Source organism: Anabrus simplex, chromosome 1 (assembly GCF_040414725.1).
Source record: "Anabrus simplex isolate iqAnaSimp1 chromosome 1, ASM4041472v1, whole genome shotgun sequence".
NCBI lineage: Eukaryota > Metazoa > Arthropoda > Insecta > Orthoptera > Tettigoniidae > Anabrus > Anabrus simplex.
The window spans coordinates 1798224507-1798238874 of record NC_090265.1 but is presented as its reverse complement, the minus strand read 5'-3'; the positions used below and the strand labels follow the sequence as shown (position 1 = coordinate 1798238874).

The 14368-nt window shown below is 43.1% G+C and overlaps 1 protein-coding gene across 2 annotated transcripts in view; it reads right to left on the bottom strand.

Annotated features, from left to right (window-relative positions):
- LOC136858780 (peroxidase) overlaps nt 1-14368 on the bottom strand; it is a 316626-nt gene that overhangs the window by 34978 nt on the left and 267280 nt on the right. The window lies entirely within an intron of this gene.

Genomic DNA, 14368 nt, shown 5'->3' with positions numbered 1-14368 from the left:
ATAAAGTAATGTCCAATTCTGACCTTATGTGTAATTGCACGCCGCACGCAAACATTTGAGTAATTGAGACCCACTGATAATGACCGTGGAGTCACAATTTATGGTTTGTATTTGACCACGAAATCTGAACGGCCGTTCGTGTTTTATTTTCCCGATACCCTCATTGTGTGTGCGTGAATGTGGTATGCATGTGAGTTCGAATGTGTGGAAGAGGAAAGGTTGATATGCCGGTTGACCTGTTGTATTTGTCTTTCAAATTCTGCGCCTTGTTTGGTTTTCAGCGCAGACCTATATTTATTTATCATTCATGGCTGATGCTCAGCTTGAGTACCCGCCATGTTGGTTTCATATTTGCGCATGGGCGTACCTATTGTATTCTTTGGGTCTTGTCTTGGCTTTGATTGGTCCATGGAGGCTGTGCTCAGTCTCATCTGTCGTTATTCTTATCTGCCTTTTGTTCTCCGGCACTGCTTATTGTTATGCGAACTTTTCGCATTGTTAGTTGCCTAATGAATACATGATGCAGTGCCTTGGATATTTGAATCTCGGTAAAACGGGCGACCTGGTTGAATAGTTTATGATGGAAGGAAGCTGCTGGTATTGTAATAGCGATGTGTCGAGGAGCAGTGAGCATTTTAAATTACGTATCATTTTTTTTGAAGAGTATTAGTGAGTTTTCACGCCATGTTTCAACTATGTGAGAAAGAACAAGGTACGTCCATCAGTAATACGATGAATTTCCCTATTTATTTTGTGTGATTTTCTTTTCTTGCTTTAATTTTTCTCTCATATTTATTTAATAAATCCCCTGGTTTAAACCATTTCTTCTTTTATTTCTAATAGATGTAGTCTTGCCCTTGTTACCTGATTACAAGGGGGGGGGGGGGTTTCAGCTCAGGGTTATGTATGTGCCTTGCCCGGTCGACACGATCCGGGCCTCAAATATTGTTCCCCATGAATATTTCACTAAGTTATTGCTTGGATCGCTGATTTATGTAGTGATAGTTGGGGAGGGTGTGGCTCAGTAAATGGTAGCAGTAGCGTCCTCGACTGGGATACCTCCTCTGAAAGGAAATCGGACGAGGTAGAGCTGGAAACCCATTCGAAGTCAGTTCTGGTCGCTTTAATTTAATCTCATGATTCAGTTAGTCTCTGGCCCTAATTTTAAGTGTGATCTATAATTTATGTCCATTGTTGAATTCAAATCCATTGTTGTTATATTGTGTATGTGTCTCGTGTTCAAACCTTTGAAACTTGGGTTGCGATATGGATAATCAGAAGGCTGTAGAAATAAATAATCGTAACGATAGTATTACTAGCGACATGCCTAACCCGGAAAGCGAAATGGAGCAAGGGACGAATGAAGTCCATGTTTCGTCCGCGGGAAGCAACCGCTGTAATTCATGCCCTGACGATAACAATGTCATTACCTTTCGTAATCGTATTCCTGACGAAAATCGTAAGCGATTAACTTCCCCATCTCCTAGGCCCAGTTCCGACCGGCATGCTGAAGTGAACCCCGTGTTTGAAATTGTGAGAAAATGGAGGTTAAATTTCTCTGGTGAAGGGAAAACCTCCAGTGTAATTGAATTTTTGGAGCGAGTTGAGGACATAGCTGAGTGTAGCTCGTTACCTCTCGATTTGTTTGTGCCCGTCATCCCGGGAATGCTGGAAGGGCCTGCTCTAAAATGGTATAGGCTTATTAAAGGGAGTATCATAACGTGGAGTGAATTCGCCAGCCGCATAAAGGAGCGATTCGGGGTATCTGATATGGACTACTGTCTGAAGCAGGAAATCTTCCGTAGAACGCAAGGAGTAGGTGAAAGCATCGACGACTATGCCACTGGGATTTTGACGTTATTTAACCGCATGAATGTTAAGGTGCCCGAAGACGAGATTTTCGACCAATTCTATAGAAATCTTGCCCCCGACTACAAGCTACACATTAAACGGTCTCTAGTTCAGAGCGTCGACGACATCATCAACCTGGGTCGCGAATTCGAGGGGGTAGTTAGCCAAAACAAACAATACCGTCCGCCTCCCATCCCATCCGAGTGCTCTTTTCCTGACGTCGCTTGTCGTACGCCCATCAAATCTGTTAGTTTTGGTACCTCCCCTCCTCCGTCTCGTCTCGTCCGTAGCCCCGAACGCAGGCCCAGCCCTCAAACTCCGCCCCCGCTTTATGTCAATGCAACCCAACCATCCAACACAGCTCCTGTAAAGGGTGGTAGAGTCAAGTCATGTTGGAATTGTGGTAAATTAGGCCACGTCTCAAAGAACTGTTGGTCCAGGCCTCCTGCAAAGTGTTCTCAGTGTGGTCTTGTTGGTGTCACAGCGCGCGTATGTCCTCGTTGTAACCCTCAGCAGGGAAACTAGAGGCGCGCCGGCGTGATGGCCCGCCGTTGGCGCCTAAGGTCGGTCTCAATAAAAGGATCTGGGGCCTTCCGTCATCTACCCCATGGGCCAAAGTTTATATTGGGTCTCGTGTATTGTATGGCTTGTTGGATACCGGCTCGTGTATTTCTCTTGTAGACAAATCCCTAGTGCTTTCTATGAAATTAGAGTATCTTCCTGAAAGTGAGAACCCGAGAAAGTACGTGTCTGTCGATGGTCGTGAGGTGTGTCCCGTTGGTAGAACCAAGTGCCATATCAAGATACATGGTTTGTCGTGGGATTGGACGTTTCATGTTGTGCCCAACCTGTCCGCGCCGATCATACTAGGCACCGATTTTATGTTGGCTACCGGCTTGTCCCTTGATTTCATTAATCGATCCTTTGCCTTTCGCTTTAAATCTGATGTCAGTTACCCCTTTGAGACACCATTTCAGCGTCCCACTGTGTCCGCTCTGACGGAACCTCCTCTTATCAATGCCTCATGTGAGCTCAGCGAAAACCAAAATCTCATGTTGAACTGCCTGTTAGAGGAGTTTTCCGACGTCTTGACCGATAAGCTTGGGTGTGCTAAGAATTTTTCATACTGCATCGAACTCAAAGATGACACTCCTGTGAGGTCCCCTCCGTTCAGTTGTTCGCCCCCGAAGTTGTCCGCTATGAGGGAATATGTCAACGACCTGCTAGACAAGAAGGTCATCAGTCACTCCAAGTCCCCTTTTAGTAGTCCCGCCTTCCTAATCCCTAAAAAGGACGGCAAGCTGAGATTCGTGATAGACTACAGAAAGGTCAACAAGAACATTGTCTTCGACAGCTTCCCGTTACCCACCATCGAAAGTGCCTTCCAGCATTTTCATGGCGCCAAGTACTTCACTGTATTTGACTTCAATTCCGCATATTATCAGATCCCCTTGGACCTTAAAAGTCGCCCCTGTACTGCCTTCGCCACTCCGTTTGGATTGTTCGAATTCAATAAAGTCCCGATGGGCATTTCTGTGGGAGGACAAGCGCTTAGCCGCGTGATGGACTCAATTTTCGGTGACCTCAAATTTTCCTGTGTATTTAATTTTTTGGACGATCTTCTAATCTTTTCGCCCAGCTTTGACGAGCACCTGGCCCATCTTCGCGAAGTTCTCAGTCGGTTGCGCAAGCACGGCTTCACGATCAACCCAAAGAAGGTCTCTCTTTGTACCAAACGGCTAAATTTTCTAGGCCACGTTGTATCTGACTCTGGAATCGCTGTAAACCCTGATCGGGTTAAGTGCATCAAAGATTTTCCCCCGCCCAAAAACGTTCGCGGTGTGCGAAGATTTCTTGATATGGTAGGATTTTACAGCCGGTTCATCAAAAATTTCTCTCAGATTTCGGCCCCTTTAAACCTGCTGAAAAGAAAAGGTTGTCGCTTTGTCTGGAGCCATGATCAAACCCAGGCCTTCGAACAATTGAAACAGGCACTCTGTGAAGCCCCTGTATTGCATAGTCCGGATTTTTCCCGCGATTTCACCTTGCAATGCGACTCCAGCGAGCTCGCTGTGTCCGCGGTGCTCAATCAAGCCGATGAGCAGGGTAAGCTAGTCCCCGTCGCGTACTTCAGTAAACTACTACATGGAGCTGAACTGAGGTATTCCATTTACGAAAAAGAATGCCTAGCAGTAGTTTTGGGTGTCGAAAAGTTTCGCTCGTATCTTGAGCACCGCCATTTTTACATCCACACGGACAATCAAGCTCTCTCGTGGATGAGCGCTAATGTGAAAAGACTTGGTCAAACCGCCAGATGGATTCTCCGATTATCTGCGTACAAATTTACTGTCGTACATGTCCGTGGAAAGGACAATGTTGTAGCCGACTGCTTGTCGCGCATGTTCGAGGGAGTGAAGGAGAGTGCGGTCGAACCTGAGGAAGACCGTGTCCCAACCGAAGAAGATAACACCATTAGTATTTTGCAAAATTTCCCATGGTCCTTCACGGATATCTCCGAACACCAGAAGGACGACTCCGAGTGTCGCGAGTTGTTGAAACGAATCGCGGATGGCTCTCTTGAAGACGAGTCGTATAGTGTTAAGAGAGGATTGTTGTCCCGTCGATGTCGGAAAAATGGTAGTGACAGAATTTACGTACCCTTGAAATTGAGGCCCATGCTACTTCAGTTTTATCACGACTCCTATCTGGGCGCTCATTTAGGTCAATATAAAACTTTAAATCGAATCTCTCGCGACTACTTCTGGCCTAACTTGAAAAGAGATGTTTTGGAGTATGTAAGAAGTTGCGATGTTTGCCAGAGGGCTAAACCCGCGCAGTCTTCTCTCGTTGGACCCCATTCTGCCGACATAGCAACATGCCCCGGAGAAAGGTGTGCCGCACCAAGTTTCCCTTGGTGGCGCACTTCTCTGTATGTAATACATTCTTTGACCGCTATCGACCTTTCGGTCGATTTATTCCCTGGACGTGACGTATGACTCGTTTTCTCCTTGACAGAGTGCGCTTCCGGCCATCAGCCGAAGTGCCCTCTTCGTCAGTCTCGTGTCCGCCTTCTTTGAATTAAGTTCGCAGGACGGTTGTAGCCGACATGGCGGTCGAGACAACAATGTACTTTTTCAGATACGAGATCTTTGACCTGTGCCGTTTACTTTTCCTTCAGTATATTTATCTGCTTGAATGCCCGGCTCTTTATCTCGGTCGCTATTTGGTGACTACCTAATGCTCTCAGCAACGCCCGACTATTAAGGTAACCCTTTTTTTTTTGGCTTGCTATGGTTGCGTGGGCTTATTAGTTATGTACATTTAACCGTTAATGCTGCATTTTGTCTTATTGATAGTTTTCTCTGATCTTGTGTGTTCTGTTTTTTGTGTGACTTAAACCCGTAAGGATGGAGGATGGTTTTAGTCAGTGGTGTGTTTGTTTGGCGTGTATGTGGTCTGAAGTTCGAGACCTATTGCCATTTATTTTTATTCGTCGATTCTCTCATGGCCGAGCTCTTGATGCGTGACGTTGTGTTTGACGCTATGACTGGTATTCATGTTCGTCCGTGGTGAGGCGATATGAATACGTTGCAAGCGTGATGGTTACGATGAAGCTACTGTGAATTATGTGAGGATGTGCTTTGCCTTCATGCGGCAATCCTTTGTTATATTACGCGTCTTGTATTGAGCTCATGAGTCCATGAAAGCACTTGTCTTGCTATGCGGACCTCTCTGTGTTCGTTATGTGTCTGGACAAAACTGATTATTCTACCCGTATACATTTCTTTTGGGTCTCTATGGTGAGTGTGTACGTGTGGTTGTGCTGTATGCCTGCCTGATTAACAGCATTCTCCTTTTCTTACAGTGTTATTTTTTTAAGTATTATTTACATTTTCTTATTTTCATTCCTCAGGCTATTTGCTGGCCTAATTATATATTTACGTTTGTTGCTTTCATTTGAATGAGTCTTCCTTCATTGTTAGCATTGTTTACTCGCCTCGTAACTATGGCAGCCATATTTATTCTTTATTTTTTTTTCTTTCTGGGATGCTGTTTTTTTCAAACGGGGGATTGTTGCGTGATGGATCTCTTCTCTGGGATGCTGGTCCATATACTTGGAGATGTGTGAGATGTAACGTGTATGTTTTTATTTGATGTGCGTGTAAGTTCTTCCGATGTATGTCCACTGATATTAATTCATTGCGAGGACGAATGTGTCATACGTCGCGTGTATGAAATTATGTGGAGGAAGTAAATCGTATGTTACATGTTTGTGATTGAAAGAAGCTTGTGTGGCCATGTTTGATATCTTTTCAATCTGCCTCTTGATATGATTGGATGAATAACCTATGTGATAAGTTTCTACGCATATCTCCGTGAGTTATATTTCAAGCTTGATTTTATTATTTTTTTGTTTGATCTCTTTCACTTTATTTTCATTAATAAACCCCCATGTATTTTCACCCCGTTCTTTCATTTATCGGGAAGGGTTCTGGGTTCTTTCCGTCTCCCGCTCCTCCCTTTAGTTTAATTTGGTTCGAGTCCAGCTCCAGACTGTTTTAGTCTGTTCCAGCCCGTCCACGGCCTCGTCTCGTGAGGTAAGTTGGTAAGTATTCACGGACCTGTTGGTGTGTGTATGCGTGCGTGTGTGCGTATGTATGTGTGTGCGTATGTGCGTGTGCGTGTCTACGGTAGCAGAGTGTGTGTAAGGTATGAGTGAGTGTGAGTGCGGGTGTGTGGGCGGTAGAAAGGTTATTCATTGACTATTTTGGCCCCCTCACCAAGTCCAAGAGTGGCAACGTTGGGATCTTGTCCGTCGTTGATGCATTTTCAAAATTTGTTTGGCTATTTCCCGTGCGCAAGATAAATTCGAACAACGTTGTGCATTTCTTATCCCGGCACATTTTTGGAATTTACGGACCCCCTAAGACGATAGTGACCGACAATGCGTCCACCTTTAACTGTCGTAAGCTCCGACACTTATGCTTTGGGTGGGGAATAAAGCATGTGTTTTTAAGCCCTCACTATCCCAAACCCTCGCACGTTGAAAGGTTCCATCGAAATCTCAAAGCTTGCTTGACGGCATTTCACAACGCTGACCAGCGCAGCTGGGACTGTAATCTTGATTTCTTTGTTTTAGCATTCAACAGCAGTGTACATGAGTCGCACCGGCAAGCCCCGGCTGCTCTATTTCTAGGCAGGGATCTTGTCGACCCACTGCAGTTGAAGTGGAATATCGGGTATCTGTCCAAACCGTCCAGGACGATGGACGTAGAGGCCAAATGGAAGGAAGCAGTGACACAGTTAACCAGGGCTCGAGACCGTGTGGCTGAGAGGTACAATCGGAACAGAAAGAGAGTAAAGCTTGAAGTTGGAGACTTGGTCGTAGTGAAAGTTTTTCCATTGAGCTCAACGGCAAATCAAGTCACGGCCAAATTATGTTATAAATGGTCTCAGCCTAAAAAGGTAACCAGATTCCTGGGACCTGTGACAGTAGAACTGGAAGACGTAGTAAGTAAGAGGGTGAGCAAAGCTCACGTCTCGATGGTAAAGGCTTACCATCAAAGAAGCCAGTAAACCTCGTATATTTCCATATCTTACGTATCTGTAGTGGTGTATATTAACCCTGTCCTTAATGAATTCCCAGTTTTCTAACATGCCTTTTCTTTCAGGTAAAAATCGTGTTTCATGAATGAGAACGGAAATGAAAGAAAGGAAAGAAAGGAAATAGAAAAAAAAGGGAAGTGGTTCGAATTGCTGGAGTTGAACTGAATTCACATCCAGATCCACGAGTGCATGGAAATATTATACCCAACCGCCTTGACTTTGAATGCCTAGATTTCAACCTGAGTGCGCGAATGAAACAGTGTAATAATGGACTGATGTAAATCAGCGTTGCACGTGACAAGCTAATACAGACCTCCCATGAGGCAGACTTTCTCATTTAAAATGTATAATGTGGTGACTGTTCTTGTAAATTTCATGTGTTCGTAAATAATTGTAGATATAAGTAGTTCATAAGTACCTAGGTTAAGTGGGCGCGCGCTCGTAGTTTTAAGTTATGGACCTCTTTTAAAATGCGTCCACTCGTCTGATCAACGAGTTTCGGAGCATTTTAAAAGGCGGTGCCGCTGGATATTTGAACCATGCTTATCGCATGTTCCACGATTTGACATTTAATTATGTAAATAGCTTCCTTCAGTTTTGTGTGTCAGTCTAATGACGTCCAGTAGGGAGCAGCACACGCTATGTTTTTATCTGTGAGGTCGTTCGTTTTGCTGAGCGATAATTTTTACTCTGTGGAGTTCTTTTGCTGTTCTATGTGGGGCAGATACTAACAATGGCTGCCGCTATGTTCGGTGTGGCATTTTTATGCCTCAAATATTCATTCAATGTGTTCAAGCCTGGACCTTTCACGCTAACTGCTATTCGATTTTACCATTGATAATCACAGGTACGTGATAGTTGGTTTATATTTAAATTTGGTGACGTTTTATTCCCGTATGTTACGGTCGATGGCGTACATCTTTCCGCTCCGTCATACGATGTGCTTGGATGAATGTATTTGTGGTCTTGTTGTTATAATTGAAAAAGGGTCTCTGTGGTTATGATTTGGTGCACTGCGTGCTTTAATACTGCGTGATCCTCCTGATGTGCCCCTTGTCTCGACCGCAGGAGACACCAATCCTGGTTGTACGAGGCGCAACAAGCCAGTGATGTGAATAAAGTAATGTCCAATTCTGACCTTATGTGTAATTGCACGCCGCACGCAAACATTTGAGTAATTGAGACCCACTGATAATGACCGTGGAGTCACAATTTATGGTTTGTATTTGACCACGAAATCTGAACGGCCGTTCGTGTTTTATTTTCCCGATACCCTCATTGTGTGTGCGTGAATGTGGTATGCATGTGAGTTCGAATGTGTGGGAGAGGAAAGGTTGATATGCCGGTTGACCTGTTGTATTTGTCTTTCAAATTCTGCGCCTTGTTTGGTTTTCAGCGCAGACCTATATTTATTTATCATTCATGGCTGATGCTCAGCTTGAGTACCCGCCATGTTGGTTTCATATTTGCGCATGGGCGTACCTATTGTATTCTTTGGGTCTTGTCTTGGCTTTGATTGGTCCATGGAGGCTGTGCTCAGTCTCATCTGTCGTTATTCTTATCTGCCTTTTGTTCTCCGGCACTGCTTATTGTTATGCGAACTTTTCGCATTGTTAGTTGCCTAATGAATACATGATGCAGTGCCTTGGATATTTGAATCTCGGTAAAACGGGCGACCTGGTTGAATAGTTTATGATGGAAGGAAGCTGCTGGTATTGTAATAGCGATGTGTCGAGGAGCAGTGAGCATTTTAAATTACGTATCATTTTTTTTGAAGAGTATTAGTGAGTTTTCACGCCATGTTTCAACTATGTGAGAAAGAACAAGGTACGTCCATCAGTAATACGATGAATTTCCCTATTTATTTTGTGTGATTTTCTTTTCTTGCTTTAATTTTTCTCTCATATTTATTTAATAAATCCCCTGGTTTAAACCATTTCTTCTTTTATTTCTAATAGATGTAGTCTTGCCCTTGTTACCTGATTACAAGGGGGGGGGGGGTTTCAGCTCAGGGTTATTTATGTGCCTTGCCCGGTCGACACGATCCGGGCCTCAAATATTGTTCCCCATGAATATTTCACTAAGTTATTGCTTGGATCGCTGATTTATGTGGTGATAGTTGGGGAGGGTGTGGCTCACTCCTCATCATAATTTTCCAATTCGAGTTTGCCGGGTGTAGTTTACAAGCTTTCGCCACTTCTTCCTGTCAAACTACAGTTTCTCTCCCACTTGACATTCCTCTTGCTGACCTCCAATCTTACTGAGTCTATCCATCGAATCCTTGGCCTCCCAACTGGCCTTTCTCCTTTCACTTCCGTGTCAAAGTAATTCATTGCTGTTTTGTTCTGTCCATCCTCACGACATGTCCACACCATTGTAGCTAAGTGCCAGCCTCCTTCGTATTTGCTTTACTTCTAATCTTGTCCTTCCTGGGCTTTTGGTTCATAGTTCTGATGCATTTGATTTCTCTTGACTGGATTAGCCTTGTCATGTAGGGTAGACGTCTCGAGTCCGTAGGTGAGAACTGCAATGAAGTAGCTATAAAACTTCGTCAGTTCTGCTTTTTGGGATATTTTATCATCCCAGAGTAGATTTCTCACTTGAAAATAATATTGAGAAGCTTTCTAAGTCCTGTTAAGTATTTCTTCTACGACACAAAATTTCCTATAAATATGCGCTCCCGAAAAATGTAAATTTGCTAAGGAATGTAAAACTTAAAAAAAAAAACTGCATTAATAAAATATTGGTGCGGATTTTAAACTCACGCTCAAAGAAAAGTCTCATGACAAGCGGCTTGGGTGGCTCAATGGCCTTCTCACCCAACCTGGCTCAGTCCGGTGGTGTTTGAAGGTACTCAAATACGTCAGCCTCGTGGCGGTAGATTTACTGAAACACCTGCGCGAACAAATTTCGGCACCTCGGCGGCTGCGAAAGCCGTAAATGTAGACAGTGGAACGTAAAGCCAATAACATCATTATTATCGAACGTAATAAAGGAAATGTCAAACATTTTGATATGTTTAGCTCGTGATAATGTGGTAGCAAATTACGAACGAGCTGTCTCAGTGAGGTGGTCGGTTCTCCCGAAATTCCCCGTTAGGTAGTCTAGAAAATTAAGAAACGAGATTTCCACTTCTGGAGTTTCACTCAGCCTACACCAAAAATGAGTACCAGGTTAATTACTGGGGGCAAAGGCGGCCGGGCGTAGAGCTAACCACTCTACCTCCACGGCCTGTACGTTCCTGGACAACGCGTATTTCGCCCAGAGTATTTAACTTACGATTGTGCTCAATGAGGCTGGCTGCTGCAAAACAAGTCTGAAATGTAGTTTTCGTGAAATAGTGAGGCAAAGTTTCTGCTAAATGTGACGTCACACGCGTACTCTGATGTTGACCCGCGCGCTCATTTGGAGGACAGTCTTTTATATCCACGAAAGCCACAACAGCCTACCGCCACACGTCATCGTAATGATAATAATAATAATAATAATAATTGTACCGGGCGGTACACCTCTACGACGCAAGTTCAAATCTTGCGCCAATTGAAACTCCTCTACAGGAGAAACCCTGAACTGTAACAACTGAATCAACTCTCCTGTTTATCAGAAGATGTCACTGGGTATTTTTGATTTGCTTTCGTTGATCAAGAAGTGTGGACATTCTCTAACAGGTGTCTCTACTAAAAAACTATGATAATGCACTCTGGTGCGAAGGAATGAACTTTCTTGGAGAAATTTTGTATTCATAAGTTTTGTCTTTACTAAATTTTGTTCTTTCATTTGGGGGTTGGCAATATTAAGATTTCTTTCCGCCTGTTTTCAATTTAACCAATCCTAAATTTCTGTAATTAATTTCCCACCAATTAGCTGTTTCCTCATCGATTTGTGTGTAACTTTCGCTGTTAACCAATAAACGTTTGTGGGCGGGTCTTAATCATTCATGAAAGGTCTCGAATTCTCCGCGAGGGTATAAAAACTGCTGATTTTCTTGTCTCCGCGCCACTTCAACAACATCTTGCTTAGTGCATAGAAGCATAGCAGGGGGCGGGTAGCGCCTCTTTCTTCGGGCAGCAGCTTTTCAACAAGGTAATGGCCGATTAACATCTTTCTTTCCTCTTTGCTAGCTGAGCAGTTTAACTCACGGGGAAGGTTGGAAACCTTTAATATGTAACCTATCTCTTTAAAATATAAATCCCTTTTCAGTCTATGTAAAAACTACAAATTTCTTCAACTGTAAAGCAGGGATAGAGAGTGCTTTACCCTCTCGAGCTCCCCTTCATTTTGAAGTTGACGTGACTAAATTTTCATAACCGTTTCTTCTCTTCCTTAATGTGTTAAAGTTTTCTCATACGAGTCACCTCCCTAGCTTGGGACTAGCCCCTGTGTAATCGGCCGAGAGCCACTTAGGTTTTAAAATGTGTATTTAGGAGTGCACGTTCACGCCTCCAGTCCTCACTGTAATTTGGGCCAGTAACTTACCCTGTTGTTTTTCCTTCACTGAGAAGGCCCTGTAGGTTGGGTACAAGTTACCCCTGTGTATTTGTAAGGGTGCCTTGAGGGCAGTTTGTAGTAAAGTCCGTTTATGGCCTCTTAATAGGCTTGAAAGATTGAGAGCGGGTCAGCTCTTTCTGGTATTTTGAAAAGGTGCCTCGGGGAGGCATGACATTTTGATTGCTGGGAGCTGGTGCTCCATGAAATTAGGGGCGTTCTGCCCTTTGGTATTTTGTGGTTGTGAGCTGAGAGCTCAAGGATTGACGAATTTGAGCTCATAGCCCAGAAATTGTAAAGACCCCGTAACTTGTGCTTTCTTTTGTAAAGTTGCATTGTACCTGATTTTCTTTGTTATTTCACTTAGTGAAAATTGTTAAATGTTGTTATCTGTTGAAAATATAACCTTTATTTAAATTTTAACTTCATCTTTAAGACTTGTAGTTAGACCCATTCCAACCCGCACCTTCTTTCACCTCTGCCTTCCACGGATAATTCCGTAACAATAATAATAATAATAATAATAATAATAATAATAATAATAATAATAATAATAATAATATTTACGGTAATTTTACGGTATATTTGACATTTGCTTTCCTCGAAACATTATGCACCCTTCTGTAGTATAAGGAACGCACCGTAATGTTAGACTCCGAATTCTGACTGAACACGAACGTCCCCGATTTGCCACCAGCACTGGAATAACCACCCATCTACGAATTAAGTCCACAGAGATTTGCGTTTGTGGGAACTAATAAGTAAAGTAACACAAGAAACCAAATTACATCAAGAAATATTTTATACGATAATTTGAAGTGCCGAGCCCCTTACACTGACTGTAGAGGTTTGTCAGTACGAGAAAATTTACTTCTCTATGGTACTTTAATGTGCAAAGTGTAGCCTATATAAGAGGGGCAAACGCAATAGCAAACGACCTACAGGTACTGAAAGAAAATAATTCAGAAAATGTATAACTCAATCTGTTTTATCCTACACTTTTTAATTATTTTTAGCCACTGAATATTTCTAACGAACTCATTAGAAAGCTATAACATAGGCTTTCTCCTGCAAAATCTTCTTCTATTACAAACATCTCGCTTATTGCTAGTCAATACGGAGTAATTATCGCATGTCCTTTATTTTTGCCGGACAAGCTAATTGACCAGGCGTACAATTTTTGTAGAGGTGTAAGGAAGAAATGTCCAGAGTCGTAATTTCTAGCCTTGCCTCTGTTTGTGTCGCGCTGACCACATGGCACCTGCTAATCTTCAGGCATTCGGGCTCAGCAGCAGTCGCTTGGTAGGCCCATCAACGTGCTCCTTTAAGTCGAAACTCTTGCGTTGAAGATAAGTTTAAATAAACATAAGTAAACTAATTATTTATGTTTGATATTAATTCCGCACATGTTGTCTGTCCCCGAGCTAGGCGTACGCCAGCCGTACTTGACCGGTCGATACTAGAGTTACCACCTCCCTCCACATCCTCTGCTCCTGGTAGCATTGGCCCAGCACACCCTCTGGCGAGTCCCACAAACCCTCTCCCACCACCCTTCTTGGACGACACCTCCACTTTGGCTAAATTATGCATAAATTAATTAATATTTCAAACCCCTAGCGAGAACCAAAAATAAGTAATACTTGACTTGTGTGAATGTAATGGAATGGCAACTCCAACATGTCATTACTAATCCTACAAATTATAAAGGTACAATAGTTATTTCTAATTCGAGATTCCCATACATTTCGACGAAGAAGTTCCCCTGTCATCACAAATGAGGCCAACACGTCTAGTGGCGGGTCACTCAAGGTCTGCGCCCCAGCAGGTGGTGGCGGGTTTGTCAACACCACGCAAAGTAGAATGCACAAAAATCTTCCCTCACGCTGTTTACTCGTGATGCGGGTAGCATACCCAGCCAGGATGTGCCAGTGGCCGCTTTGTTTGCTGACGTCACTATGTGCTAGGCGGTCGGTGTGTACACAAGGGGCATGCGTTATCACAGTGGGCACAGCCAATCGCCGTGCAATATTAAATAGATACCTCCCAGAATAGGGTTTGAGAACATCACGTAACTATGACCACTAAATAAAATCATCCGGTTTAGCTAGAGAATAGAAATATTGCAATGAAATATGTGCATATCATTAAGTCTTATCTTCATGAATTTTACAGCAAACTTTTATAACTTTCGTTGTTAGAACAATTTTTAAACACGTTTGTAAAGTAGAGATTATTATTATTATTATTATTATTATTATTATTATTATTATTATTATTATTATTATAAGTAATAATCATTAGTATGGTAGAATGACTCTTGGATGAACGATTAGCATCGAGGCCTTCAGCTCAGAGGATCTCAGATTGATTCTCGATCGGGTGGGAATTTCATCCACGTGTCATCAATCAATCAATCAATCAATCA